A 5,760-nucleotide genomic window follows, 5' to 3' on the forward strand; every position below is an offset into this window, starting at 1 on the left:
GCAGACTATAAAAGGACCATCCCTGCCTCAGTCCCAGAGCAGTGCCTTGGAGGTCCCATGGATCTGTGTCTTACTTCAACAATGTTTGGAATGGAATAGACCCGGGGACTCCCTCTTTTTTAGCTTCCAGCCACGTTACAGTCTCTCCAGTCGCAGCCTCCGGGACCATCTCCTCGCCGCCCTTGGCTCCTAGGACCGGCCAGGTCCGTCTCTTTGCCGTTAGCTCCAGACTGCGGATCAGCCATGACCTCCCAGATTCGTCAGAATTATTCCACCGAAGCGGAAGCTGCCGGAAACCACCTGGTCAACTTGCACCCGCGGGTCTCCTACACCTGCCTCTCTCTGGGCTACTATTTTGATGTGGAAGATGTGGGTATGGAAGGTGTAGGCCACTTTTTCGGCGAATTGGCTGAGGAGAAGCGCAAGGGCACTGAGTGTCTCCTCGCGTTGCAGAACGATCGCGGTGGCTGTGCACTCTTCCAGCATGTGCAGAAGCCGTCTCAAGATGAGTGGGGTAAAACCCCGGAGGCCACTGAAGCTGCCTCGGCCCTGCAGAAGAACCTGAACCAGGCCCTCTTGCATCTTCATTCCCTGCGTTCTGCCCTTGGAAAACCACTTCCTGGATGAGGAGGTGAAGCGCATCAAGAAGATGGGCAAGCACCTGACCAGCATCCGTCGCCTGTGGGCCGCAGCCAGCGCAGACTGGCGGCCACAGGGGGCTCCGGGGCGAGAATCCCTCTCTCTCTCTTTTAAATTAACTTATTCAAATTACAACTCAATTGTTCTCCCATCACTGGTATCCTTCCGGTCCTCTTACCCTCCTACCCCCACTCTATTAGCCTCCCTTAGATCCATGTCCGAGGGGGATCTCCTCTCCCACTTTATGGTCGCAGGATAACAAGTCTCATCTTGGTAGTCTGGGCGAGTATCTCTTTGAGCCGCTCACTCTCAAGCATGACTAGGAGGCCTCCTCGCCTTCCAAGGGTCCCTCCTCAGCTCCGCACCAGCCAGCCTTAGCACCTCCACCTGAATGAAGCTCTCAAGCCACTAGGCAGCTTTGTAACCGCCCTGGAGCCCCTCCCAAGTCTTGGACCAAGTAAAAACAAAGCTTTTTGAAACAGGAAAACAAAAAACAAACAACAAAAAAACCCACAACAACAACCAAAAACACCCAACAACAACGACAAACCCCAAACAAACAAAAAACAAAAATAAAAAACCCACACAAACAAGCAAAAAACCCAAAAACAAAAAACTAAAAACTTCTTCCAGGAAAACTGTCTCCTCCCTTCTCTCTATGCTGCTCTAAGCCCTCTTTTTCCCTGTCTCCTCTTGTGAGATTTGGATGTCTCCTATCTATGGCTCATTTGGTTAAATCTTTCTCTGACTTTTTACTTTGTCTGCCCCTCAATTAGACATCACTTTCAAACACTGGTGCTACCTTTTACAAATTAACTTTACCTTCATTGTTTGGGATTAAAGGTGTGTGCTAAGGCCGTGTCTGTATTCCAGCCAGAGTAGCCCTGTTGCTGGATTAAAATCCCTCGACAGACAAGTCATTCCAACAAAAAAATTAATCATAGAAACATTGGAATTAAATGACATATCACATAGACCTAACAGGCACATTTTCAACATTCCAGGCAAACACATTCTTCTCAGCAGCCCATGGGGTGCTCTCTAAAATAGAGCATGTATTAGGAAACAAAAGATAATTTCTTGTATTCTATTTGATCACAGTGTAATAAAGCTAAAAAATCAACAGCAGGCAAAACCACAGAAAATTCACAAACATATAGCAATTTAACAATAGATTATTGAATGATGGAAGGTTTATCGAAGAAATCAAAAAGGGAAAAAAATTAAAAGTCTTAAAATCAAATGAGAATAGGACTGCAACACACCAAAATCCATGGTATAAAAAAATGGAAATAGAGCCCGCGGTGTCCTGGGCTCCCGCCGGGGTCTCCCTAGCTGTCCCGCTACTCGCGCAGCAATTGCCTCCCCGCTCCGCGTGCGCTCAGGCGCCACCCATCCCCGGCCTCCCTCTCCGCTGCGGTCATGTAGGGAATTGTAAATCATGTGAAGATGGGACTCTTGGTATTTGTGCGCAATCTGCTGCCCTCTGCCTCTTCCTGGTCCTGGGATTTTTGTATTATTCTGTCTGGAAGCTTCACTTACTCCAATGGGAAGACTCCAGTTCAAGTCTGCCATTGAAAAATAACCAACCCACCTTCCTGTCTATTTGCGATTACTCACCGAGTGTCTCATCATTGGACCAGTGGAAAACATCATGTAAATTAGAATATTTTCAACTAAATAATAATGAGATGTCACACGCCAGAATCGACGTAACACTAATAACAACAGCCTTAGAGGAAAATTTATAGAGTTAGTTGTATTTATTAAGGAAAAAAATCAATTGTTTAGACATCGATTTCAAGAATTTATAACTAGACACGGTGATGCAGACCTATAATTCTGGTACTTCAAAGACCCCGGCAGGAGGATTACAAATTTGAGGCCCACCCAGGCTACATAAGAAGATACCAGCTCGAGGCTGGAGAGATGGATCAGAGGTTAAGGACACTGCCTGCTCTTCCAGAGGTCCTGAGTTCAATTCCCAGCGACCATGTGGTAGCTCACAAACATCTATGATGAGATTTGATGCCCTCTTCTGGCGTGTAGGTGTACATGCAGGCTGAACACTATACTTAATAAATAAATCTTAAAAAGAAAAAAAAAATGGAAATAGTCTGAATTATAAAAACACAAATAAGCCAAACACAACAATAATGGTGATAAAAGTAATTAAATCATGACAGAGATTAAGGAAATAGAAATGAAAAATACAAAAGAAAATGGAAAAAGTGAAAAAGTTGATTCTTTGAAAAAAGAAATAGAATTGAAAAATTCTAAGGAAATCAATGAAATGAACCAAAAAGAGAAAAGACTCAGTTTAATAAAATTAAAAGTGAAAAGAGAGACTCTACAATAGAAATCAATGAGCCAGGTGTGGTGGTACACTTATTTCATCTCAGAAGCAGAGGCAGGATTCTATGAGTTCAAGGCCAGCCTGGTCTACATAGTGAGTTCCAGGCCAGTCAACGCTACATAGTAAGACCCTGTCTTAAAAACAAAACAATAGATACTAATAAATTCAGAAGAATCATAAAGATATGCTCCCCAAACTCATATTCTACTAAACAGGAAAAAAGCTAAAAGAAATGGCTATATTTCTAGATGTCTGTGACCTACCAAAATTAAGCCGACATTAATTAATTTAAACAGATCTACAAGTAATGAAATAGAAACAGTAATTTGAAAAAATAAAAACTAAAAGAAATCCATGCCTAGATGGAACGAATCCCTTCAGATTTCTTCCCAGCCTTTAAAGAACTAACACTAGGAGCTGGAGAGATGGGTCAGCAGTTAAGAGCACTGGCTTCTCTACCAGAGGACGCAGGTTCAATTCCCAGCCCCACATGGCAGCTCACAACTGCCTCTACCTCCAATTTCAGGTGATTCAAAACCCTTACACAGACATACATGCAAGCAAAACACCAGTGCGCATGAAATTTAAAAAAAAAAAAAAAAAAAAAAGAACTAACACTAATCTTTCTCTAATTATTCCATAAAATTGGAAAGGAAAGAATGCTTCTAATCTGCTATCAAAGGGGGGTAAGGGGAGCGGTGGCAGGTGTTGAGACAGGGTTTTTCTGTGTGTAGCTTTGGCTGTCCTGGAACTCACTCTGTAGACCAGGTTGGCTTCGAACTCATGACCTGTCTACCTCTGCCTCCTATGAGCTGGCATTAAAGGTGTGTGCACCCACCACCACCACTTCTTAATCCTTTTTAAGTAGTGCCACGCCCTGATGACCAAACAGTCAAATATATGAGCCTATGGGGGCCATTTTTATTCAAACCACTGCACTAGCTAAAAACACAACAAAAGTAAATTACACACCAGCTTCCTCAGTGAGAATAAATTCTCAGTTAGATATTTGCAAATCAAATAAATTCAAGCATACATCAAAAGATCATTCGTTGTGTTCACATTGGCTTCATTCCAGAGACACATGGATGGTCCAACATACTCAAATCAGTAAATGAAATATTTCTGGTCTCACGGACAGCAATCACATGATCATCTCAAATAGGCCTTTTCAAAATTCAACATTCATTCATGAAAAAGCCCAGAAGAGACTAGGAGTGAAGAATCTCAACGTGATAACATTGACCAAAACTAATTCTGACATTGCACTAGATGGAGAAAAACTTAGCCCTTTGCCGGGCGTGGTGGCGCACGCCTTTAATCCCAGCACTCAGGAGGCAGAGGCAGGCGGATCACTGTGAGTTCGAGGCCAGCCTGGTCTACAAAGTGAGTCCAGGATGGCCAAGGCTACACAGAGAAACCCTGTCTCGGGGGGGAAAAAAAAAAAAACCTTAGCCCTTTCCAGTAAGATCAAGAACACAATAAAAATATCCACTCTCTCCACTCCTACCCAGTGGAAGAATTAATATTGTAAAGCAAACAGTCAACACACACACACACACACACACACACACACACACACAAACAACAAAAAGTCATTCTCCCAAGAACAATCTACAAATTCAGTGTAAACCAAGTCAAAATTCTAACCGCACTCTTCACATAGATATAAAAAATGCTAATATTCATATGGAAGAAAAAAAAAAAAAAAACTACCTCACAGAAGCAGTCCTGAGAGAAAGGATAATGCTGGCAATATCATCATATCTGATTTCAAGCTATTCTACCGAGCCATAGTAACAAAAATGACACAATACTGTTAGAACCACAACCACAGCAACAATAACAACAACAACGCTCATTAAGGGAAAACTGATCACGCCTTTAATCCCAGCACCGGGAAGCAGAGGCAGGTGGATCTTTGTGAGTTCAAGGCCCGCCTGGTCTACAAAGCAAGTCCAGAACAGCCAAGGCTGTTACACAAAGAAACCCTGTCTTGATACATACACCCCCCCCCACACACACACACACAAATTTTTTTTTAAATTTTATGTGTATGAGTATTTTTGCCTGTGTGTGTTTCTGTGCTATATAGCAGCGCCAGCTCTCCAGCCCCCTAGACTATTTTTGTTTGTTTATTTTTTTGTTTGTTTGTTTATTTTAGAGGCAGGGTTTCTCTGTGTAGCCTTGACTGTCCTGGACTTGCTTTGTAGACCAGCCTGGCCTCGAACTCACAGAGATCTGCCTGCCTCTGCCTCCCTGAGTGCTGGGATTACAGGCGTGTGCCACTATGCTGGCTATGACTATTTCTTTAATGAGACATTGTACTTCTCCTTCCCAGAATTCTTACCCTTAGCATAGTCCCTACAAACCTACACTACAATGTCTCCTTTTTCTCTTTTCTGTGCCTTCCTGGTGCTGGACAGAGGTAAGAATGCCTTTTGTACTTTATGTTTCCTGTGCTTTCTCTGAGCACCTCTTCTGCCATGCGGTGGTGGTGGTGGCAGTGGGGACTTCCATGCAGGTAACTCAAACAGCATGCCTCTTTTTCCTTCTCTCTTGTCATTTTCCTCCTCCGGGCAGTTGCTATGACTGATAGCTTGCCTGCCCCACAGGTTTTTCTTTTCAATGCTAATAAAGTCATCCTTGAGCTTCTGTTGAAGTCCTTGTTAAACTATTTTATTAATGTTGCAAACTTCAAGAGGAACCCCCAATTTGCCCGGTATCAGTCCTGGCACAATAACAGACACATCAACGGAGAAGCA

General features: G+C 43.3%; 1 pseudogene; it reads left to right on the forward strand.

Moving 5' to 3' along the window:
- Positions 1–243: 243 nt before the first annotated feature.
- LOC127190431 (ferritin light chain 1-like) lies at positions 244–962 on the forward strand (annotated as a pseudogene).
- The last annotated feature ends 4,798 nt before the right edge of the window (positions 963–5,760 follow it).

This window comes from Acomys russatus, chromosome 6, assembly GCF_903995435.1.
Source record: "Acomys russatus chromosome 6, mAcoRus1.1, whole genome shotgun sequence".
Taxonomy (NCBI): Eukaryota; Metazoa; Chordata; class Mammalia; order Rodentia; family Muridae; genus Acomys; species Acomys russatus.